The sequence below is a fragment of the Rutidosis leptorrhynchoides genome, chromosome 1, assembly GCF_046630445.1.
Source record: "Rutidosis leptorrhynchoides isolate AG116_Rl617_1_P2 chromosome 1, CSIRO_AGI_Rlap_v1, whole genome shotgun sequence".
Taxonomy (NCBI): domain Eukaryota; kingdom Viridiplantae; phylum Streptophyta; class Magnoliopsida; order Asterales; family Asteraceae; genus Rutidosis; species Rutidosis leptorrhynchoides.
The window spans coordinates 169,439,888-169,466,064 of record NC_092333.1 but is presented as its reverse complement, the minus strand read 5'-3'; the positions used below and the strand labels follow the sequence as shown (position 1 = coordinate 169,466,064).

Here is a 26,177-nt window from a genome sequence, read left to right as displayed (position 1 = left end):
TAGTACTTAAATATCTGAACTTGGGTGAAGTAGTATATATTGAATTAAAAAGTTAGGTGACTCATGTTAAGCTTACTGATAGACCGGAGATGGGACAAAGGTTGCGAATGCTACTGATGAGCCTAAACTCCTAAAGTGCTTGGTGGGCCATCAAGATTTAAGGATTTGAGAAATCCAGCCCATCAATTTGATGTTGGGCTTGTACATAATGGCTCTAGTTCAGATTTTAAGTGTGGTAAAGAATGATATTAGCAACTAAAAAATACAAAATGTGCAAAAATACTGAAATACCCTCGTTGACAGTGACATCTCATGACAATTAGTATATTTTTATTATTATAATAATAGAATGTGTATGATACATATAATTTCAATAGAATGATGAAACACATGTTCAATAAACATTCAAGGGGAAAAATCAAGATAGAGAACACTCAATAGATGATAATAACAATAACAATAACAATTACAAAGAATAACATTCATGTGATGAAAAGTACACCTGTTTATGCGACCACAATCTAACCACAAATTTATTTTTCGTATTAACAAACACAATTCAGTAGAAAGCATCAATATGCTAAAATAAATAAAACAAAAAAGCCCATAATCTAATTTAATTATTACTACACCATAATATTTATTATTTATTTATTGCATACAATTATTTAAAAAACTTTTGCAGGTTAATGGTGAAGCAAGAAATAAAGATAATCTTCATCTTTCTCCTCTGTAATTGCCGGAGCTATCGCCGTAGATCTAAATGTGGAGTGCTAAGTATAATGCTCACGGTGATTGTAGTAAACCCGAATCCGAATCTTAAAACCCAAATTAGTTCCTTCTCATATAGTTACATGCTAGTAGACCGAATTGAGAAAATAATAAACAAAATACAAAAAACATGAAGTACACTCGTACATAAAATTAAGTAAAACAAATTTAACCTAAAATCATAGCTAGGCTTCAACTAATTTCAAGATCAAAATGTAACATCCATTCTTTTTATTAAATATTTTGGGCTGTTTTGGACAAGTTTCAAATCGAGGGACTGTTTGTGTAAATAAAAATAAAAAATAAAAAGAAAAACGTGATAAGAGCAGGAGATGAGTCTGGAAACCTCATTCTTACATCTTCAAACTTCCAGACTTGTTTCTAAATTGTGTATGAAACCCTAGTGAAGAAGAAACCTGGAATTGGTGAGAAAGGAGGCAATTTCAACCCAAATTAGAGCTTGTTCTTTGTTGCTCTAGCTACTAGACTTCAATTGCTACTTAAGGTAAACCCTAGAATTCGAAATTTATGTTTAATCTTTGAATTGGTGTTAGGGTTTGAGGTGTTAAAGGTGATAAACCCTTATACCATAAGGTTTTGGGTTTATTGAGTCTAGTAAATGGTTGTGTAACACTTGAATGTGGGTTTTGGGTTGGGTGTTGATTTGTTGACTTGAGGGTAAGCAATTGGTAATTCCTGTTTGCTTGTAATTGTGTTACTATTGACCATGCGTTTAAAGAGTTGAGATAAATCAGTTTTGGGTACTGACTTGAGTTGGTCAAACTAGGGTTTGATTTTGTACATAAGTATGTATTGAATTGTGTTGGTCAATAGTAGTCAAGTACAATTGGGTTAAGTTGCACTTGTGATAATGTCTTGTGTATGTGTAATTTAAATTGTGATATATAGTTTGTGTTGTCTGATGTAATAGGTGACTTGCATCAACTACTTGTGGACTGAAGGATTTACCTGCTAAAAATTCATCAAGGTGAGTTAATAAATATATGTATGTGTGCATAATTGTGTATACGTGTGTATTAATGGGTAAACAAGTAGGTTTATCCAAGTGGTGAAGTGACTAGCTAATTTAAGTTAGTTCACTTAATGTTTGACTAACCAAGTAGGGTTGGTCATTTAGTGATTTATGACTTAACTATTTATAGTTAGTCATATGGTCTTAGGACGAAGCCAAGTAGGGTGTATGATAGGTCAGATCATGTTGAGATTGAGAGAAAAGATAAGATAGAGTGAGATTCGGTATATAGGAAGAAGACTCGGTATGAGAGAGAATCGGTAAAATTACATTCCACAATTTCTAGAACTCGGTTACAATACAATGGCTATCTAATTAGGACTACTTAGGTTCCTTATATAGCCCTCTTCTAAGGAACCTTCATTTAAAGCTTAATTCACATTAACACTATACAACTTCGGGGTCCTAACAATCTCCCCCTTAGTATTAAATGTGAACTTTACAATATAATCCTATCGAAAACATCTAAAGGAACTTTGTCCCTCTGAAGTGAACTTTAGATTTGAATCCCTTGAGATTCTCATATCTTCGTATATTCACTCTTGTTTTGAGACGACTTTTCAATCTTGTGAGAATGTACTTGACAATCTCATTATCTTCAGTTGAATAGCAGTTATTGATCAGTCTCCATCTCATGTATTTGAAAGCATACATCAACATTCCGTCTGAGTATCTTCTAAAATCTGAGACTCTGATGAAGATCTTTGTATAGTGAGAATTGACAAATACAAACCCATATGGACAGTCGCTCACTTCAAGTAAGGACATGTATCTTAGCTCTTCAATCACTTGATTTGGCGGTTTGATTCTGAGCTTTTTGTGTCCAGATTCCAATCCCATTTGAAAATCATGAACAGCATCCATCTCATCGAATCAAGAATAAACCTGTAGACTGCCTTCATTGCAGTAGCATGATAAGTTGTTGCAGATTCATTCAAGTTAATCAAATAATTGTAAATGAAAATAATGTCGTCCATCTTCAGTTTATCAAAATCCGCTTCTGAAAACTAATAATCCTCATCATCCATTCTTGTAACTTGAAACACTAGCATCTTCACTTCATCCTTATTAATCCTCAAAATCTTATTTATACTTTTGATCTCTGAATTCCGCTGAATTTGAAGTTTCTCTTCATTCTTCAATTTGAATTTATTGCGAACACTCAGATAAGCTTTGAGATATTCTGGCTTCTTATGATATTTCCATGCACCCAGAACACTCATTGATGCAGAAAGGACAAGATCAGAATCACCATAGATTCTATACGCCTGTTGTTCAATGAATGGTGAACGAAGAATCTTTTTCTCTTCATCCTCACTTAGTTGGTAATCAGCATCACGCTCAAGAACAATCTCTGCAGTTTGAAATGGAACATTCAAATCAGGAGGAGTCGTAGTATCTTCTTTGCCATTAGAGAAAATCTCCTTTTCGAAGTGTATTCCAAATTCATCAGATGGAGATGTCAAGTTAACAAATTTATGATCATTGAATTCATTGGCGATACTCGATGACCCCTTCAAAATATCTTCAATGTTGTCAAAGTTTTGATTGTTCTCTTGAGATGACTTATTCTCTGATTGATCAGTTGTATCCATAATCATTAACATCCCTGAGTCACCCTCTCTCTGACTTTCTGATTCATCTAGAAAACTTTCACACTGGATTTCCTCAATTTCATCACTACCGGAATCAAATAGATCAAAAACATCTTTATCCTTCTGTTGACTAGATGTACCAGCTTCATAACCACTGGACCGATGACCACTTTGTCTATTCTCCCCCTCATGAAGATTGTCGGGATCGAAATCATCATGATCAGGCATGTGAATTGGTCCAGGTGACTTGCATGAAGAGAAAGGATACACTATCCTTGCTTGTTCTAGATAAATCATCATAGTCTCATGAACTTCATCAAGATCAGTCCGTTTAGCCAACTCAGCAAGATAGAGCTCCTCCACCTCATTGTCAGAGAGATACTGTAATCCATATCTATTTGAAATCCGAAAAGGTGACCCAGTTGGTGAAACAACGGTGTAACCATGAACAAAAGCAGCATCAGCAGCATCGGTTGAAGGCGATGTCCATGGAAGTGTTTGAGTTGCCGTGAGGGCAGGTAAGGATGATTGTGCGGTATTATTCTTATATGTAGGGATGTACATACTACTAGTCAGATTCGTGATATCCCCTTCTGATGGAGGTTGGGTAACAACCGGAGTTGTCACCGGCGAAGTTTCTTTCGAAGCATCCGCCTCCATGACTTTAGTCTCATGGGACTCTGACAGAGTAGCAGAACTACCCGTCGGTTTAGCTCTCGCAGAGATATTGCTATCTCCGACTCCTGAAATCATTGATATACCATGAGGTGGCAAATCTCTTTCAGTTAAAGACTTTTCCTCCAGACCCTGAGATTCAGAATCCGGAAGAGAAGTGGTTTGATCCAATGGATCACTTTCATGAACCAAGGGATCAGTCTGCTGGAAGTCTGATAAATATCCCGAAGGATTGTCATGTTAACTCGTTTCCATGGGACGCGGCAGATCTCCCTCATCAAGATAAGCCGGACCTCGAGACCCTGTTGTACGTTGAGGCACAGGAGGATTTCCAGCCGATAAGCAGGGTGCCTTTTCAAGATTTTTCGGCTCCCCTTCGGCCTTTCTGGACTTCAATGATTGAGTTTCCTCAATAGATTGAGTCAACGCAGACTTTACTGCAGAGGAAGACTTTACTTCCTTAGATGCCGAAGCACCTTGCTTTGTAGGATTTATTATTAAGTCCTGTTTAGATTGGATGGGCTTAGTGGCCTTTTTACCATCCGTGCGTTTAGATCTCTTGCCTACCGAAACTTGCGTTTCATTTAGCGTAGGGCTTACTGTTATTATTGGATGTGATACGGAGATGGGTGAGGGTGACCTAATTTTTTCTAGGTCTTGGTCCGTATCACCAACAGTTGTAGTAACTGTTTGGCGGACGATAGGTGTCGAAGTCCTAGATCTAGTTACTCGTTGGGTTGGCGGAGTCTGAATCATCTCATCAGGGATATATCGAGTTCTCTTAGGAGAATGTTTGGGAGACGATTCAGATGCTGTTGCTGAAGTGTCGGTGTCACTGCTCACTTCGGATGTTGTGGAAAGGGTTGGTGCAATCCTAGTTGGACTAGGTTCCCTGATCCTCACGGGTTGAGCTTGGTGTGCTGCCCTAGATCGTTTAAGGTTCACCCTAAGTGGAGGATTAGCTGGCCCGGGTTGTTGAACTACAGGTTCCTCTACAACCTCTGGGGCTGGAACCCCGGGTTCAACTTGTTCTTGTTGTACCGGGTTCAGAAGAGGTATTCCTACAACCTCAAAATAAGAACGCATACGAACGTCTTGGGGTTCAGCTAGCCTCACTAGCCAATTTGGAATCAGCGCAGTGAATTGATTATCAGATACCATCGGGGTATTCATCTTCAGCTCCCCAAATCGTTTCATTTGTAATCCATGTGTACCTGGTACAAATATATTTGCATTTCTGCAAGCATTTATAGCATCATGGATAAAGATACAGAAAAACCTTTCGCAAGGGATGTATGAACCCCTTGGCTTATCAACTTGAGCTTGAACCAAGTCCTATATTAGTTCTGCATAGTCAGGAGCTTCTACTCTTATGAAAGAGTAGAACAACTTCAGCATTGGCACAGTCAGGATGTCGGATCTACTCCTTGTCATCAGCAAGCATCTGTTGATGATTGAGAAGATCACATACCACCTTGAGTGCAGATATTTCTTCTAAAACTTAGCCGGAGGAACATTGCGGGCTCTAACATAACCAAGATCAAAGACAGATAACATCATCTGTTGAGTAGCAGGAAAAGCAGGAGCATTCTGCACAACAGGAAGTCTAAATATCCTCCTGAAATCAGCCTTAGTGATACTCCTCCTCCCTTGAACTCCTCTCAGTTGAAATTCAAAACGAGCTTGTGTTCCCTCTGGATTTTCAGCAGTAGGTTGTGTAGCTTCCACAAACCTAATTGTTCTGTTAAGTAGCTCCAGATCTGTTACAGGTACACTGACTGTAGAGTTTAGAGCAGGCTACAGAGTGTGCCTCTCTAGAATTGCAGTCCAGTAGTTGCAGGGAATGTTGGTTTCAGAGTTGATGAAGTGATTGTTCGTCATTTAGCTGTATAAATAAGAAATAGAAGACCACAAGATATTTAACATAAAGCATATATCTCTATTCTTATTTTCCTTTGAAAACCTTTATATATGTTTTATCTTTTATATTTTATGATTTTTATAGTTTTTCAAAGATATAAAAAATCCTTTATTCTCAAATATGAACAAGTAATTGACAATCATGACATTCATATGATATTCATCACAATACAAATTCATCATGCAAAGTCAATTATATAACTCAAAGAATCAGAACAACACTTAGTCAATTTTTAAACACAATTCAAGCAGATTCGGTAGTCATGAAAACTTGAGATTCTGTAACCAAATAAGCTTGAGTTTTCAGATCAGAAAGATATAAAATAAACATGTTAAGTGTTTGAAGATAAAAATCAGAAAGTTTCAAGGTACCAAAAGTCAGACTCGGTATCAAGAGAAGAACAGATTCGGTATCTCCAAAATTAACATAAAGTCACTCAAACATGCATATTCTATCATGTAAAATCACAACCATAATCAATTAACCACTCAATTAGAAGCAGATCAACATGTTAATCGTATAAACAGACTCGGTACTGTAGATAGAACATATTCGGTAGATACAGAATCCATCAAACAATCAATTAAACATGTAATCAAACTTGGTCAAATGATAGATCAATTAATATAACTCAGTGTAGACAAGAATTCATGTTAATTAACCAAATCAATTGAGTTTAATCAAAGATTAGTAGAATACGTATGTATCTAAAGCAATGATTAAAATGAAATTATACCAAAGATTTGAAGAAACAGAAGAACGGATTCGGTAGATTAGGCAGATTCGGTATGTTCAATTAGACTCGGTAGGTAATTAAGCACAGTAAGAGAGTTAGTTTGACTTTGACCCTCCTTTTATAGATACCGAAGATAAAATACCGAATGGGCTTTTACCGAATAGGCCTATTTTACCAAATACAGTCCACTTTTCAAAACTTTATCAATTTAACTTCAAAATCTTGACAAATTGATTTTTCCTATTAAAATTCATTTCAATCTTTTCATGGTAAACAATTCTGAGACAATTTTTTGTTTTGAAAACTTTGAACTTACCGAATCTGTACTGTTGGATGTCAGATTCGGTATAATGCTTAAAATAGCATTTATTCAGTAAAAATCAAATATTTTTGGATTTTATCTTTTCCAATTTTTATGAATTTTTCAAAATAAGATTTGTACTTAAAAGAACTTTGAATTTGTGAACAAAGTACAAATCTTCAGTGATACCAATTGTTAAAACGGGTTGCATACTGAGATGTATACAAGCCTTAGTGAATTATTTCAGATATAAAACAAAGAATTTATGAATTCACTTTTGAAAAACAATATTTTTTAGTAATTTTCGCATTTTCTCCCTTTTTCTCCCCCTCAAAATTTGATATACAAGAATGTAAATCAGCATTTTGATAAAATTCTCAAGAAAATGAATTAACTCCCCCTTGAAATATGATATCAATGAGTTACCTCCCCCTTACGTAACCATTGCCAGGAAGTTAACATAAATCTAAAGGCTCCCCCTTAAAAGATGATATCCAAAGCATATGAAAGTAGTTGCTCCCCCTAGAAAGTATCTACTCCCCCTAAACACAAGATCCCAAGAATAAGTTCCAACAGATCTAAGGAATATCAAGCACTATACTCTACCATGCCAATCTCTTTGATCAAGAAATTTAGCCTAAGTTCATCTAAAGGCTTAGTGAACATGTCAGCTAATTGCACTTTGGTAGGCACAAAGTATAACTCTACATCCCCTTTCTCTACATGGTCCTTAATGAAATGATAGCGAATATCTATGTGTTTAGTCTTAGAATGCTGGACCGGATTGCTTGTAATTGCAATAGCACTTTGTGAATCATAGTAAATCGGGGTCTTAGAAAACTTAAAGCCATAGTCTGAAAGTTGAATTTGCATCCACAAAACTTGTGAACAACAATGAGCTGCAGCAATGTACTCAGACTCATCTGTTGATAAAGGCACATAGTTCTGCTTTTTGGATGACCAACCAACTAGCCTATTCCCCAACATCTGATTTGATCCAGATGTGCTTTTTCTATCAACATGGCAACCGCCATGATCCGCATCAGTGTAAGCAGTGAGATTGAAATCGGATCCATGAGGATACCAGATCCCAAGGTTAGGTGTACCTTTAAGGTACTGAAAAATCCTAACAACCGCTTTGGAATGAGATTTCTTAGGGTTTGACTGAAAGCGGGCACAGACAGTTACAGCAAGTGTAATGTCGGGTCGACTTGCAGTCGGATACATTAAAGAACCAACCATGCTTCGATAAAGCGTAATATCAAAGGGTTCCCCATTAGTATCAGCATCCAGTAAAGTCCTCATTGGGGTTGTCATTGGTTTTAAAGCAGTCATTTTAAAACGTTTTAGCATATCATTGATATACTTTGTTTGACTGAGAAAAATCCCGTTTGGTAATTGTTTTACTTGTAACCCCAAAAAGAAATTTAACTGGTCAAGCATGCTCATTTCGAATTTGTTAGCCATAAGGTCACCAAATTCTTTGCATAAGGTCGGGGACGTGGAACCAAAAATAATGTCATCAACGTAAATTTGAACCAAGAGAATGTGACCGTGGTTTTTACGGATGAATAGTGTTGTATCAATCGTTCCACGAGAAAAGCCATTGTCCAGCAAATACTTTGTTAAGGTCTCGTACCATGCACGTGGTGCTTGCTTCAGACCATACAAAGCTTTCTCCAAGTAGTATACGTGATTTGGATGAATGGGATCGACAAAGCCTTCTGGTTGATCGACATAGACTTCCTTTTGAAGATGACCATTCAGAAAAGCAGTTTTGACATCCATTTGAAACACCGTGAACTTCATATGAGAAGCAAATGCAAGGAAAAGATGAATAGCCTCAATCCTAGCAACCGGAGCAAACGTTTCGTCATAATCAATACCCTTTTGTTGTCGATATCCCTTGGCCACAAGACGTGCCTTATTCTGAATCACAATTCCATCAGAATTGTTCTTAAAAATCCACTTAACCCCTATTGGTCGTTGACCCGTTGGTCTTGGAACCAATCGCCATACTTTCAACCGTTCAAATTGATTGATCTCTTCTTGCATTACAACCACCCAGTTCGGATCTAGTAAAGCTTGAGCAACCGTTGTTGGTTCAATCTTACTAAGAAAGGCAGTGTATAGACACATATTCCAAGTAGCCCTTCGAGTAGAGACTGGAGCAGATGCATCACCAATAATAAGATCTATTGGATGACTTTTAGTCCATCGGTTGTGTGGAAGAGGTTGTACATCAGTGGTATCCATTGAAACATCAACCGTTGTTGACGTTGAGCCTTGATCCGCTTGATCTGATGTAACATTATCTAATGGATTCAATAGAGTATCTGGAGAAACAGCTGGAGTTGTATCAACTGATGAATCTTGAATTGGTTCAAGATTATCAGTAACAGGAGGTGGTATGGAGGATGAAGAAGAAACGGGTGAATCAGTTGGTGTTGTAGCTTCATCAAAAAGACTTTGTTGAGTCTCCACAGTAGTTGACTGTGACGGTGTAATCGGTACAGCTTGAACATTTGAAATCCATTGAGGAGCATAAAGACTATCAAACAAGATATCCAGTTTCTCTGATGTAACCGTAGGAACACCCTTCTTCGAGAAAATTGAGTTTTGCGCGGAAGAAGAAGTAGCCAGGTTAGGATCGGGTTTTGAACTGAGTTGTTCAAAAGCCATTCCCGAAAATTCATCGAACTTCACATTTATGCTCTCTTTAATCGTTTTTGTCCGTTTGTGATAAACCCGATAAGCAACTTTGTTCGAAGAATAACCGAGAAATATGGCTTGATCGTCATTTGGATCAAACTTTCTGAGGCTGCAAGAAGATCATTTCCTTCGGTGGATTGCACCGAGCATTGTCGACGTTCAAACAGAACTTTAAGAAGACTCACACTAAATAAACTGCACCCCAAACCTTCAACATATGAAACCCGTTTGATTGTTATGCCATTTTGCACAAAATCTCCGTAACCCATTATCGCTGCAATCTCATCATTTCAAAAATTAACCGTTCCTAGGAATTTGTCAATGAAGTTGACAAGCAAGGATTTATCGCCCGTCATGTGTCGAGAACAACCGGAATCGATATACCAAACATAGATGTCGAAACCCTGTAAATGTGAATTTCCTAGAGTTTAGGTACCCAAAGTTTCTTGGGTCCTCTACGGTTAGTACCAACAATAAACTTTGGATCAACGACAAGATAATCACGTAAAGCATCATGCAGTTTAGACAATAAAGCATCATTTAAAACCACATTACATGAAGCATCATATGCAATATCAAGTTTTACATCGTTATCAGAAGTCTTAACACACAACTTATTCCAAGTAGATGTTTTGTTCACAGATGAAAATTGAAAAACATGAGATGATTTCCTAGGCCGACTAGCAGATTGCGTTGGTTTGGTTGCTACTTTCTTAGTCGTGGACTTAGAAACCATACAGATTTGTAATTCAAGTTTGGATTATGACATGTGACACGAAAAACACCTTTGTTAGTTAGACGTCCAAACTTTTCAGTTGACACATGAGATGATTGATTTTGCAAAATTTTCAATTTGATTTTATGTTCTTTTGCATCATACTCACTTAAATTAGGTTTAGGAATTGTGTGTTGTGTGGACTTAACTGATGTCGTTAGAAGACTCACTTTTGAAGTTTTTGTCATTGGAATCATAGGAATCTTTTCAGTTGACACAGAACCATCGGGAGAATGAACCTTTTTGACAACAAATTGAGTTGTAAAAACAACTTTTGAACCACGATTGCCAAATTGAGAACGTAGAGGATTTTTAAGAATAGTAATGGGTTTTACATCCTTAGATGTTGTTGTTCCTTTCCCCTTCTTAGTAATCCCACCAATACATTCAAGCACATTGGTTTCAACATTAGACGATTGCTTAAGTGTGTTAGCCTGTTTCAGTTGAATTATCTTTTGTTTTAAGTTTTTAACCTCAAGACATAATTCTTCAGCAGAAACTATCACTTCACCCTCCTTAAAAGCATAGGTACATTCTTTCTTAGGCAGTGAAGGCAATTTATCACACAGAGAAAGCATTTGTTCTAATGATTGGCACTTAATTTGCAAGTCAATATTCTCCTTTTCTAGTTGAGCTACTATACGATTCAAATTACGTACAGCAGGTAAATGTAAATAATAATCGTGCAAAGGATCAAGTTGACTTTCAAAATCTATCAAAGGTTCAATGATCGGTTCAGTATGAGGTTCTACTTTTTCATCTAAAGAATTTTGACCTAGAGATTATGTCTTAAAGAAAACAGTTAGTACATGTGCTAGGTCTTCACGGAAAACATTATCAGAACATGCAGGTAAAGCAGGTAGAACTGGTTTCACATCAAAAGTTGAATCATCAAACACCTCATCTATGTTAACAATGCTAGAACTAGGTTTGTTAAACACTCCATTCTCAAGCATTAAAATGTATTTCTCTAGCATGAGTGTAGGAATGTAAACCAATCTACGTGTCGGCACATAATTAGCACATTGTACATTCTTTTCAGTTTCAACAAGTTCCTTCAAGAAATCAGGATTTGATTTACCCATTTTTGAATTAATTTTCTCATACATTAAGCTAATTTGATGGTATTTTTTAGATTTTCGATTAACAATAATATCATCAAAATCAGTATCAGAAGAATGCACAAAATGCGATGGTAAACCAGCTTGAAAGTAATCAGAATGATATAATCCTGGAATCTTTTTGGAAGCTCCATCTAAGATCTTAGGATCTTCAAAACCCAACCCCCACTTTTCACCATGAATCATTTTTGGTCTGTTCATGAAAATTGTTTGTTTTGAAAGTTCTAAATCAATGATAGCTTTAGATTGCTCTGTACGATAGAGTTTTACCTCATATCGAGCAAGTTGAGCTTTCATTAGAACAGACTCTTTTGACAACGAAGAAATTTCAGTGTCTTTTTCAATTATGGCGTTTTCCAAATGAATAATTTTCTTGTTTAGCTTTGAAAGTGTGGGTTCATGTTGGTTTTTTAAATCAGAAAGATCTTTTTCTAAGAATTGAACTTTTTCTGCAAGTCGTTCAGATTTTAAACGATAATCAGTTCGTTCGACTTTAATTGGATGAATTGTCTTTTTAAGATCTTCCAACTCAGATTCCGAGGAGCTGAGTTAGACGGTCAACTTTTGCAATTCCGATTGTAATTTGGATGAAGATGGTTGGGTCTCAGAAAGTTTGATTTTATCTTTTAAAACCTTGTTTTCAGATTTTGAGCCTTTGACTTCTTTTGACATTGAGACCAAATTCTTCATCAAGTCATTTTGCATTTTTATAAAATCAGGTGAGATTTCAGTTGATTGTACCTCATCATCGTCAGATGTTGAGTCAGAATTCTCCAATGCTTCCTTAGCTTTGATGAGCTTAGTCACCTTGCAAACATTTGCATGTTCCACCTCTGAGTCTGAATCATCAGTCCAGTTAAACCAAGTATCATCAACCGGTTTCAGCTCTCCCCCAGTTTCTACAATCTTAGCCATCAACATTTTCTTCTTGTAGTAAGCTGCGCCCTTCTTCTTAGGCATCTTGCACTCACGAGAGTAATGACCAGCTTTGCCACAATTGAAACAGATTGAATATTCCTTCTTGGAATTATCAGCACGTTGTTGTTTGGATTGATCAGCTTTCTTGTAGTACGAGGAAGATGATGAGTGTTTGCGTTGATTGCTTGATTTGCCTTTAAACTTGTGTTTGTTCAAGGCGTTTGTGAACATGGCTGCCATCTTGACTAATTCAAGGTGTGAATCATCAACATCAGAAAGATTCAACTCTTCAGAATCAATTGATTCTTCAACAAGCACTTTCTTGGACAAGCTTTTGGAAGTCGTAAAAGATTTGCTCTTCTTTTTAGCAATTAGGGAAGGGGATCGCCCGGAGAAGACTCTTTCCTTCCTTCTTGAAGTTTAGACACCTCAGGTTGGTAATGCATAAGAACTCCAACAAGCTCATGAATAGTCAACTTGTCAATCTCTTTGGTAGATCGAACAATGGTTCCATAAGGAAGCCAATCAGCATTGAGCTTTTTGAGGAATTTCATGTTGACTTCAGCATGTACTTTTACAATCTTACACCTTTTCAACTCAATGAGAACACCATTGAAATGACGGTAGGTGTCCTTGAGTACTTCTTCTGGTTCCTGCTTGAAATCTTCATACAATCCCAGAGCCTTATTCAATTTAGTAACGTCTGACATGTCATAACCTTCTTGTTGTCGTTTGATCTCATCCCATATATCTTTTGCAGTAATGTTGCTATCAACATTTTCAAATAGCTCATATGGGATAGCTTGCATGACAATATTCTTAGCCTCTATGTCACCCTGAGCTCTTTCACGTTTATCACCAGAAAGTTCATAGACTGGAATTGGCATACCAGTATCCGGATGAAAATCAGTAACTGGACCATCTCTCAGAGAAGCCCATATATGTTTAGCTTTCTTACCCTTATAGTCTATGTACTGAGTGATACGATGAAGCCACTGAGTGTACTTGCTATCAAACAACACTGGAGGTCGGGAATCTGATCTAATGATAAGAGTATCTTGTGTAGACATCTTAATTTGAGGTAGATTCGGTATAGATTCGGTATTAAACACAATCTATGATCAGGGTTCAGTATAAAATCTAACAAGAATGTCAGATTCGGTAAAAGATTCTGTACAGTAGCATATTCAGTAAGTGGTTCGGTACTGTAGTAGATTCGGTAACAATTCGGTAAACCAGATTCTGTATCAGAAACTGATAAGAATCACAACTAACACACCTAAATTCGGTATGGAATCGGTAACCACACAACTTGAAGCTTCAGTACACTTAAAACCAAAGAATTAAGTGAAACCGAGATTCTGATTCGGTAATTGACTCGGTAGTCAAATTCTGTAAAATAATATGTGTAAACTCAATCCAATTCCCTTGAATTAGATTCGGTAACCTTGCTGCACAAGAAAACAAGTTAGTAACAAACAGAATATCAATGATACCGAATGTCAACTGTAGCAGTTGACAATACCGAGTCTAAGTCTAAAACTTAGAAATATAATAGAATCCTTTCTCAAACCACACCAATTAGCTGCGTATGATCAAACCGAATGTGATAGAATCACAAACATGCCACAATCTGCAACACTTAAGATGAAATTCCAGTAATGAAGCAGATTCGGTATGACAGTTACGATACCGAGTGTTGATTAAATCTTCAAAACTTGAAGAATTGAAGAAATTGAACCGACAGAAATGTGATTTAACACCTCACGAACACAACTGAATCTTTAAATCTTCACAAAACACCAGAATCAAGCTTGAATTAAGCAATACCGAGAGTTTTAGCCACAAACTCTAAAAATCAACTTGATTCTCCATAATTGAAGTTAAAAAGCTGTAATGATGATCGAAACTCTTTCTAATAGACCTAATACACCGTCGTTGAACTTATCACAAGAATCTGAACGTCAGATTATCAAATTCGATAATACCGAATCTGATTCATTTTACCGAGAGTATTCAGATTCTGTAATCTACAATCTCTGGATCGATATAGTGATGTAGAATCACTTCCTGGAAGCTCTGATACCAAATGATATGTCAGATCATGTTGAGATTGAGAGAAAAGATAAGATATAGTGAGATTCGGTATATAGGAAGAAGACTCGGTATGAGAGAGAATCGGTAAAATTACATTCCACAGCTTCTAGAACTCGGTTACAATACAATGGCTATCTAATTAGGACTACTTAGGTTCCTTATATAGCCCTCTTTTAAGGAACCTTCATTTAAAGCTTAATTCACATTAACACTATACAACTTCGGGGTCCTAACAGTGTAGTCTTAAGATGTGATGTGATTTGGTTTAACCAAGTAGGGTTAACCAAATACATTGTGATGAAACCAAGTAAGGTGTAATTACGATGTGATATTGTGTATTGTGATGAAACCAAGTAGGGCGTAATCACAATATGGTGTTATTTGTTATGGTGAAACTAAGTAGGGCATAACCGTAATGTAATTGTGTGTTTATTGTAGTAACATGTTATATTTGTTTCTACATGTTATATTAGTGAATTGGTGATAGTGAATGTGTATTTGTATGAGATAACATGCTTATTTAGAATTACATGTTACCTTAGTGATTTAATGGTGATATGAGGAATTGTGTGATTTTTTGTATATTTATATATGTTTATTATCCTCACTATGCGTTAGCTTACATTTTTGTGTTTTAATCTTTTATAGATTCGAACATCGGAAAAGGAAAGGGTAAGCTTGGATAATAGCTTGTTGAAGGGCATTTGCCGGGAGGCATTGCGTACGCTTAAGTAGCTTGGTTAAGTTGGGTAGTAATCCTAAAAACCATGCTCTATTTTGGTGTCTTTTGAGGTTAATAGTGGTAATGGGTCAAAATTACCACCTCTGTTATGTTACGGTTTGTTAAAACTCAATAATGTTATAAAGTGGTTGTAAAGAAGTTATAATGTATGTAAGTACATAAATAAGCAGGTTGCAATTGATGCAAGTGTTTTACATTTTTGTGTTTTAATCTTTTATAGATTCGAACATCGGAAAAGGAAAGGGTAAGCTTGGATAATAGCTTGTTGAAGGGCATTTGCCGGGAGGCATTGCGTACGCTTAAGTAGCTTGGTTAAGTTGGGTAGTAATCCTAAAAACCATGCTCTATTTTGGTGTCTTTTGAGGTTAATAGTGGTAATGGGTCAAAATTACCACCTCTGTTATGTTACGGTTTGTTAAAACTCAATAATGTTATAAAGTGGTTGTAAAGAAGTTATAATGTATGTAAGTACATAAATAAGCAGGTTGCAATTGATGCAAGTGTTTTGAACTTGATATATATATATATATATATATATATATATATATATATATATATATATATATATATATATATATATATATATAAAATTGTCGTTTTTCGAAAGTGAGTCAAGGTCGTTTCAAGTTTCACGAGGATATGGGAACTAAATTAAAATTCAGTACCGCCTTTCATCCTCAAACAGATGGTCAAAGCGAACGAACCATCCAAACCTTGGAGGATATGCTTCGTGCGTGCGTGATTGATTTCGGTGGAAATTGGGATGAGCACTTACCGTTGGTGGAATTCTCGTACAATAATAGTTATCACACTAGTATTGGAATGCCACCATATGAGATGCTCTATGGTAGAAAGTGTCGAACTCCTATTTGTTGGGGGTGAAATTGGGCAGAAAGAAATAGGAACTACCGATGTAGTACTTGAGACAAATCAGAAGATTGAGAATATACGTGCACGATTAAAAGCGGCCCAAGATAGGAAAAAGTCGTATGTGGATAAACGTAGGCGACCAATCGAGTTTCAAGAAGGTGATATGGTGATGCTTAAAGTATCACCTTGGAAAGGGATAATTCGATTTCGAAAACGAGGTAAACTTGGTCCTCGTTACATTGGACCTTTTAAAATTCTAGAAAGAGTTGGTGAAGTTGCGTATAAATTAGAATTGCCCGAGAAACTTTCAGGAATTCATAATACCTTCCATGTATCTCATTTGAGAAAGTGTTTAACTGCACAGTCTACGATTGTGCCATTGGATGAGATTGAAGTTAATGAGCAACTTGGTTTTGTTGAGGAATCGGTTGAGATAGTTGATGAACAAGTGAGACAAATTCGAAATCAACTGACTAAATCATTTAAAGTAAAGTGGAAGTACGGTAAAGAGTTAGAGTACACTTGGGAAACGGAAGAGTTTGTGATTAAACACTTCCCGTCGGTTCATCAAGCTTGGATCACGAGGACGTGATCTAGTCCCAGTGCGGGAGAGTTGTAACATCCATTCTTTTTATTAAATATTTTGGGCTGTTTTTGACAAGTTTCAAAATCGAGGGACTGTTTGTGTAAATAAAAATAAAAAAGAAAAAGAAAAACGTGATAAGAGGAGGAGATGAGTCTGGAAACCTCATTCTTACATCTTCAAACTTCCAGACTTGTTTCTAAATTGTGTATGAAACCCTAGTGAAGAAGAAACCTTGAATTGGTGAGAAAGGAGGCAATTTCAACCCAAATTAGAGCTTGTTCTTTGTTGCTCTAGCTACTAGACTTCAATTGCTACTTAAGGTAAACCCTAGAATTCGAAATTTATGTTTAATCTTTGAATTGGTGTTAGGGTTTGAGGTGTTAAAGGTGATAAACCCTTATACCATAAGGTTTTGGGTTTATTGAGTCTAGTAAATGGTTGTGTAACACTTGAATGTGGGTTTTGGGTTGGGTGTTGATTTGTTGACTTGAGGGTAAGCAATTGGTAATTCCTGTTTGCTTGTAATTGTGTTACTATTGACCATGCGTTTAAAGAGTTGAGATAAATCAGTTTTGGGTACTGACTTGAGTTGGTCAAACTAGGGTTTGATTTTGTACATAAGTATGTATTGAATTGTGTTGGTCAATAGTAGTCAAGTACAATTGGGTTAAGTTGCACTTGTGATAGTGTCTTGTGTATGTGTAATTTAAATTGTGATATATAGTTTGTGTTGTCTGATGTAATAGGTGACTTGCATCAACTACTTGTGGACTGAAGGATTTACCTGCTAAAAATTCATCAAGGTGAGTTAATAAATATATGTATGTGTGCATAATTGTGTATACGTGTGTATTAATGGGTAAACAAGTAGGTTTATCCAAGTGGTGAAGTGACTAGCTAATTTAAGTTAGTTCACTTAATGTTTGACTAACCAAGTAGGGTTGGTCATTTAGTGATTTATGACTTAACTATTTATAATTAGTCATATGGTCTTAGGACGAAGCCAAGTAGGGTGTAGTCTTAAGATGTGATGTGATTTGGTTTAACCAAGTAGGGTTAACCAAGTACATTGTGATGAAACCAAGTAGGGTGTAATTACGATGTGATATTGTGTATTGTGATGAAACCAAGTAGGGCGTAATCACAATATGGTGTTATTTGTTATGGCGAAACTAAGTAGGGCATAACCGTAATGTAATTGTGTGTTTATTGTAGTAACATGTTATATTTGTTTCTACATGTTATATTAGTGAATTGGTGATAGTGAATGTGTATTTGTATGAGATAACATGCTTATTTAGAATTACATGTTACCTTAGTGATTTAATGGTGATATGAGGAATTGTGTGATTTTTTGTATATTTATATATGTTTATTATCCTCACTAAGCGTTAGCTTACATTTTTGTGTTTTAATCTTTTATAGATTCGAACATCGGAAAAGGAAAGGGTAAGCTTGGATAATAGCTTGTTGAAGGGCATTTGCGGGGAGGCATTGCGTACGCTTAAGTAGCTTGGTTAAGTTGGGTAGTAGTCCTAAAAACCATGCTCTATTTTGGTGTCTTTTGAGGTTAATAGTGGTAATGGGTCAAAATTACCACCTCTGTTATGTTACGGTTTGTTAAAACTCAATAATGTTATAAAGTGGTTGTAAAGAAGTTATAAGGTATGTAAGTACGTAAATAAGCAGGTTGCAATTGATGCAAGTGTTTTGAACTTGATATATATATATATATATATATATATATATATATATATATATATATATATATAAAATTGTCGTTTTTCGGAAGTGAGTCAAGGTCGTTTCACAAAATTACTAACTAATCAATCATGTAGATAAAGAAACCCTAAAACAGCTTGAAACAAAGTAATACCTGAAAGTTAACTAATCGATACGACAACAGACATCAAATGGTAGGACTACTATGAAAAATTTGTAATCAAAGCAGGGACTTACCAATTAAAATCCGGACAACTATCAATTCACACCAACTAAGTACACAATAATGGCGGCGATGACGGTGGTAACATCAACAATATCGAAGGCGTCAGATGTAGCAGCGGTGGTGGTTGTCCTTCCTGATAACTATTCATAGGTTTACTGTTCATCGAAATTGGTGATAGGTAGGTGACGACGAATTAGACGAAGAATGGTGAAGAGGGTGGCGTTGATGGTTACGCGGGCAATGATGGTGGTGAGGGTGATGTCGAGAAGGAGGGTGAGAGAGAAGCAGATCGGAATTAGGTATGGATGAATGGGTTACGCCCTTGCAGACGGGTAGAATGGGTGAGGGAGTCTGGAAGCAATATGTGGCATGCCAAAAATACCCTTGAATTTAACAATCTCGTGAATAGTATTTGCTTGGTTTGTAATGATATATTATTAATTTTCATAACGATAAATGATTACAAATACAATTAATATAACGGACCAAGATATTAATGAAAATACAAATACAATGGGCCTAGCTATATCTAAAAGTCCACTAACAGTAATTACTCTAAAATAAAATTATACTCCGTAGTTTTTTTTTGACAATCACAAAGTTAAGACTATTTCATCGAACTTTTTTATTTGAATAGCAGTTTGGAATCACTCGGGGGGATTAAACCCTCGCGCAATCATTTCCCGCAGTTGTATAAGTTGCCCTCAACTGCTGCCCTGAAGAAACCCTGGACTAATCCGAGGGCATGGCGGTAAAACTCTCCCTCCCGCTGCCCCTGCAAGGTAATGTGTAAAAGACGGCCTTGGGTGAAATTCAAGATCAGGAGATATCATTGTGTACAATATTTTGTCCCGGGGAATCGAACTCCCAAATAGGCGAGGACCAACATCACAATGATTATTTCATCGAACAATACCGTCGATTGAATTAGTGTATTGTGTGATAATTGTCAATTTCAAGTAACAAAAAGACTTAACTGATGTCAACATAGTTTTTTAATTTACTGATTATTTTATACAATAGGGAGGTAGGTGAACGCCACATACACCACTAAAATAATAACAATATAATATAATGTAAGTATACGAATACGATATACGATCTCCAAGAAAGTGCAAGGAAAAAGCCACCATTTGACCACTAGTATCATTTGCCAACTACCGTCACAAACACACTTTCAACCATTTTTTTAAGTCTAAACATAACATCATAAGCTAACAACAAAATAATCATTATATTTGAAAACCACACGATCGAATACTAGTCCCACTTATTAATCCATTATAATACCCAAATCATTTCACACCATATAGAATAAGTTAGATAAAAAATAAAATCCAAAAATCAAGTTCTTGACTACTAATATCAATAGCGCGGTTGGAACGCCGTTGAGTTGCCGTTGCAAAGACGTCGTTGCTAGCGAGCGCCGTAGGAACTTCGTTGGGAGGATCATGATGCAATATGTCGTTGTATAGCATAACGAAGAACGAAGGTGTTGGTTTATTTGTTTGTACCCGATGCATTAAAAGTTATACAATGTAATAATTAATTAATTTTGGTAGGTCTATTTGATAGTAAATGGGTATGTCATGAATGCTAGTGTTGTTTTGTGTGGTGGGTAAGTGATAAGAATAAAATGTTGATGTGACGCTGATGTGACAGTGTAATTGTGAAACAAGGCGTCATTGATAAGAGTAGTCTAAGTCCACAACGTTATGAAATTACAACATTTAATCTTTTTTGGAAAAATAAATAATTACATAATATTTTTAGTTAACAATATAGTTCTTTAGTTTTTCAGTAACTAAATTGATAATGTTCGTATGTGCGCATGACACTATAATTCCGAACATGAAGGACTTGCTAGTGTGCATATTACTGTATTGTGCATAGATTAATATTGTGCAAGTATTAGCACTACATTGTTCAGCAATCGGCACTACATTGTGCAGCAATCCACACTATGTTGTGCAGGAATCAGCACTTGATTGTGCAAAAATTCGCACAAAAAGTGTGCAAGAACAAAGGTGCACTCCTAGAGGCGTAACATTCTCCTTTAAATAGAGGACATTACCTCTCATTTGGAGGAGCCAAAAACATATTGTAACAATCCGTTTTCCGTACATGTCTAAAGGTACATATTTAATCATTAGAACATTTATAGTTCGTTTGTATATGTGTTTAAATGTTTTAAAAGTGTTAATTCGGTGCGTACGTGATATATATATATATATATATATATATATATACACACACTTGAGAACGTGTACATGTATGAGTGTGCGCATGGCTTAAGGGTGTAATAAGTCGTGTAAAACTTCATTGTGATGTCTAGTTGCATATACGAAGTAAGATTGGGGCGTAAGAATCACGAAATCAATAGTTAGTTTAGTTGTCAAGAAACTGGTCAGGCCACGCCTAATGTCGTGCCGCGGTGGGTGGTGTCGCGCTGCGACTTTACACACAGATCAGAATCAGGAGTCGATCAAGACAGCCTGAATTTCATGTTGTTTGTCGCGCCGCGGGAAAGGGGGCGCGACCTTCCTGTGCAGCTGGTTCCGAATTCAGTTTTTAAAATGAGTAGTTCGAGGGTAATTTCGTCTTTTCACGTGTAGATCTGATTGGGGCATTAAATCTCAACCACTTATCCATTCTTATTCATTTCTTTTCCATTTTCTTTCTCTATTTCCTCTCAAAACATAAAACCCAATTGAATTCAAAGTGAGATTTGAGAGTGAAGACTTGAGATTTGATCTTTGGAGCAAGAAGTAAAGTTGTTCTCCTCGTTCTTAGCTACAAGTGGATAGTATTGGTAAGTCTTAACTCCGTGTTTTGAGTTTTAGTTAATTTATGGCTAGGGTTTGGTCATTTGAAACTTGTAAGACCCATTTGGGGGTTTAATGGGTGAAATTGGGTTAACTTGAAGCAAGGAAACCCAAAAGGTGTTGATCTAGGGCTTGGTCATGTAAAGTGAGATTTGTAAGTGTTAATTGAGTTGTTAGTCACTAAAACACATATAAAATGATGGAATATTGTTAATGGGTTTAGTTTGACCAAAGTTGTATGTATAAGTATTTAAAATGGGTTACATGGGTGATTGTTGACCTAGTATGGGTGAGGTGGGTATGAAATGCCTATAAGTGGTGTTAGTTGGCGTTAGTAGACTCTAATCACTAACTCTTAGTGACTTATGATGAGTCATGGCCATTAATAGACGGTTTTGGTGTAAGTGAGTCATTTAATGCATTTGGGTCATTAAATGCTCAAGAGTTAAGTGTTGATGGTTAATCCCACTAGTTTGTATGTTAATTAAATGCATAATGTGATAGGTGTAACATCCCGCATTTTTCCGTTAAATTATTTTAACGCCCGTCTTTTTCTTTTTAAATAATACCCTTCGTATCTAGATTCGTATCCTTTGTTAAGTAACATTTTAAATATTCTCGTTATCGGAATTTAATATCTCCCGTACTCCCGTGAAATTTAAAATAATTCGTTCGGTTAATTCCCGCACCCGATTCATAGTTGAGGGACCAAACTTGCCAAGGGTTCAAACCTTTGACTAGGTCAAAGGGTCAAACCCTTTCCACCCTTTCATTATCACCTCCTCCATTTTATTACTTCCTCCATTTTCTCTCTAACTCCAAACACAAAGATTCATCATCCATTTATGATCTAGCGGGTATTTTGCAAAACAAATTACATATTTGAGCTCCTTACAACTTCCTCTTCGTTTTGGTACCAACTTCATCTCATTTGGGTAACATTTCTAAAACACTAGATTTCTTTAAATTCGTGTTCTTGACTTATAAAGTTGTTAATTAGCGTCTATGGCTCATTGTGATGTCGTGTATGTAATTTGTATGCTCGATTCGTTGTTTTTGGTGTAATTAGTTCAATATGAAAATTACTTGCTAAATCCTTGATTTTGGATGATCAAATGTTGTTAGATTGTTAAAGTGCATGTTTTAAAAGTGTTACTAGTATCATTAGCTTCGTTTTGATGTATAGGTTGATTAAGGAAACTCCAAGAACATGATTAGTGATTTTGTGAACTTGGATTAGGGTTTGATAAGCTCTACATGAACTTTTGATGCGTCAAATGCTATGAGATATTGTTGTTAAGTGTTTTGTTGCAATGTGTGTTTGATCACCTTCGAAACGGCATATCATACATGTAAAACGGTTGCCCGAATCATGAAATGCATATTTAGAACTTGAACTTTGATTATGAACGTTTAAATGCGGTTTTGGGGTGTGTAAGTGTTGAATTACTTGATGAATTATGTCTAGGTGTTTTCCTTGTCAAAATACCTTCCCGGTGATATAAAATACTTGTTCTAATTGTTTGCGGATCATAGATTGTGATTGTTTGGTTTTTGGTTCGTGCACTTGTGTTTCAGCAAAACAGTTCCTGGAAAGCCTTCTGGACGCCGTCTAAAACCCTGGGACGCCGTCCAGGTCTTTAAAGTGGGACGCCGTCTACACCCTGGGACGCCGTCCAGCCTTTCACACTGGGACGCCGTCCAGGCATTTGGGACGCCGTCCCATTTGCCTGCCAGGGGCTGTTTTGGTTGGTCGTTTCACGAAAAATGTTTGGGATGTTCTAGACCTCCAATTCACTTTCAACTTGTTTTAACATGCTTATATATGAATAACTAGCATAGAAAATTTGTCCGAGACCCGACCCGACCATGTTGACTTTTCCGTTGACTTTGACCCGACCAAGTTTGACTTTTTGTCAAACTTAACCAAATACTTATGCAACCTTTCTAACATGATTATTTACTTGTATCTTGCATGAAACTTGACTAGTTGATTCACATGTTAATATAATCGAGTCGTAACGAGCCATAGGACTAATTGAACATCTTTGACCGTTTGCGTTTACCGTTATTGATATAACCTATATGTTTAGGTCAAGACTAGCCTTGTCTTTGCACGCGTTTACTTGTTGAAGTACTTTATTAACTCTTGCACTCAAGGTGAGATCATAGTCCCACTTTTACTCTTTTTGAACTTATATTTGGGATGAGAAAACATAAACGATTCTTTTGAACTAAGTGAACACAAGAACGGGAAAACAAACATTCTACATACGAGTTTAGAACAAAAATCCTCAATTCGATTATCATTAGTTACACTTGCCGGGTGTAAGCGAGAACTTATGTTATATGGCCATATGGGTTGACAACCCTCATCCTTGACGGTTCGCTACCGTCTACGGATGAAATATATTTTCGAGAATCAGTGTTTGTTCTAGCACTATGGATGGGGTATACAATGGATGGAATGTTAAGCTTTGATAATTGGGTGCTCGTGAAACAAACTTTTGGAATGTATTACTATTATTTCATTGATGCAAATCTTGTGGTTCACTTGTACTTACTTACTTAAACCTATGATTTCACCAACGTTTTCGTTGACAGATTTCTATGTTTTTCTCAGGTCTTGCACGATATGTGAAATATGCTTCCGCTTACTATTTGATACTTGCATCCGATGTCGAGTATACATGCATTTCATGGAGCGTCTTTTGACTTTACTTTAAACCGTGTCGCCTAGATTTCAATCGTACTTATAACGTTGTAACTTAACTTTTGGTTGAACAATTCTTGTAAACTTTGAAAAAAATCTTTATTTTGAAATGAAGGCGATATATTTTGGTCAAACGTTATCTTAAAGACTTATAATCAGGTAATGGGACCCACGTAGCTGACGCCGTCACTTGACGATTTGTCGGGGTCGCTACAAGTGGTATCAGAGCCTTGGTTGTAGGGATTTAGAGTTCATTTGTGTCCACCCCGAGTCATAGGGTACATAGGTGAATCTAGACTACAACCGGCATATAGACTGAAGTAGGAATTATTTGACTAATTGTGCATTTATACTCGAACTCTTCTATCATATCTAACTCGTATTCGATCTTGATCTTACGTTGATAAATTTTGTTGATGCGCCACCTTGACTTTATGAAGTAATGTTAAATGCACATGAGAATCAGGGTAATATAATTTCCGGGATTATATTACGGTGATTCACATGGACGTTCCGACATTATGACATAGAGAATTTAAGGCGAGTCAAGGAAAATTTTCTCTCTATCCTTATTCCATGCCATGGTTAGTATTGTTGAAAATACTAACCAACGATATTCTTGTCTCATGAAGGAACAATGGCTCACCAAGGTCAACACAATACTCCTCTCGAAACTCTAGAACAAGCTCTTCAACGAATGATAACCACCGCCGTGGGTACGGCCGTGGCCGATCACTTTTCTAACAACAACAATCATGGAGCCGGTAATTCAATCGAAGGTTGCTCCTACAAGAACTTCATGAAGTACAATCCTCCCACTTTCGATGGAACCGGGGGACCGGTTACTCTCACCCGATGGTTTGAACAAATGGAGACCGTTTTTAACACAAGCGGTTGTCGAGACCAAGATAAGGTCAAGTTTTCCACCCTCACTTTCACCGGTATTGCTCTCTCATGGTGGAACACGTATGTACAATTAGTGGGAAGCGATGAAGCCCACACACTCTCTTGGACCGAATTAAGAGAAAGAATGATCACCGAATACTTCCCGCGCGACGAGACTCGGAGGCTCGAACAGGGTCTAAGGAATTTAAAAACGGTCGGGAATGACCTCGGAACTTATAATCAACGGTTCACCGAACTAGTCTCAATGTGTCCAAATCTCATGACTCCCGAATCCCTAAGAGTCGAACTTTACATGGATGGCCTCCCTAAGAGCATTCAACACGGGGTAATGGCATCCCAACCCACTAACCTACAAGAGGCTTTAACCAAGGCCCGCCAAACTTTAGAAACGGCGAATGAAATGGAAGCACCGGCACCAATGGTCGAGAACCACCCGAGTAACAACAAAAGAACATGGGAAGCCTCTCAATCAAGCAACCACAACAATAACAACAACCCCGCCAAGAAGCCTTTTACCTCCAACGACAAGAAAGGCTATGCCGGAAAACTACCTTTTTGTAACGAATGCCACAAGCATCACTTTGAAGGATGTGGCAGGTTTCGCCACCGGCGCCAAGGACCCGTCGCTCGAAAGATGCCCAACGCACACAGAACGGGTGCTTGCTTCGAATGTGGCCAACTGGGTCATTTTAGGAATGTGTGCCCAAATAAGAAAATCAACCCCAACGCACGCCGTTGAACCTTCAACATCGACACCTAGGATGCCCGGAACGACGATGGACTAATAACGGGTACGTTTCTTCACAACAAACTGTATACTTCATACTTATTCGATTCCATTACCGCTAGACATTTTACAACCAAGACTTTGACTTGTACTCATTACATTCCACCTTTTTCCCTTAGATACTACTTAGGCAATTTAAGCGACC

The 26,177-nt window shown here is 36.8% G+C and overlaps 2 long non-coding RNA genes across 2 annotated transcripts; both read left to right on the top strand.

Annotated features, from left to right (window-relative positions):
* Positions 1–1,118: 1,118 nt before the first annotated feature.
* Positions 1,119–15,562, top strand: LOC139866923 (uncharacterized). Its single transcript, XR_011765691.1, has 3 exons — positions 1,119–1,276; positions 1,703–1,759; positions 15,304–15,562. It is a non-coding gene; the product is annotated as an uncharacterized lncRNA (long non-coding RNA).
* Positions 15,563–16,060: 498 nt separating this feature from the next.
* On the top strand, positions 16,061–18,553 carry LOC139866928 (uncharacterized). Its single transcript, XR_011765692.1, has 3 exons — positions 16,061–17,173; positions 17,600–17,656; positions 18,279–18,553. It is a non-coding gene; the product is annotated as an uncharacterized lncRNA (long non-coding RNA).
* The last annotated feature ends 7,624 nt before the right edge of the window (positions 18,554–26,177 follow it).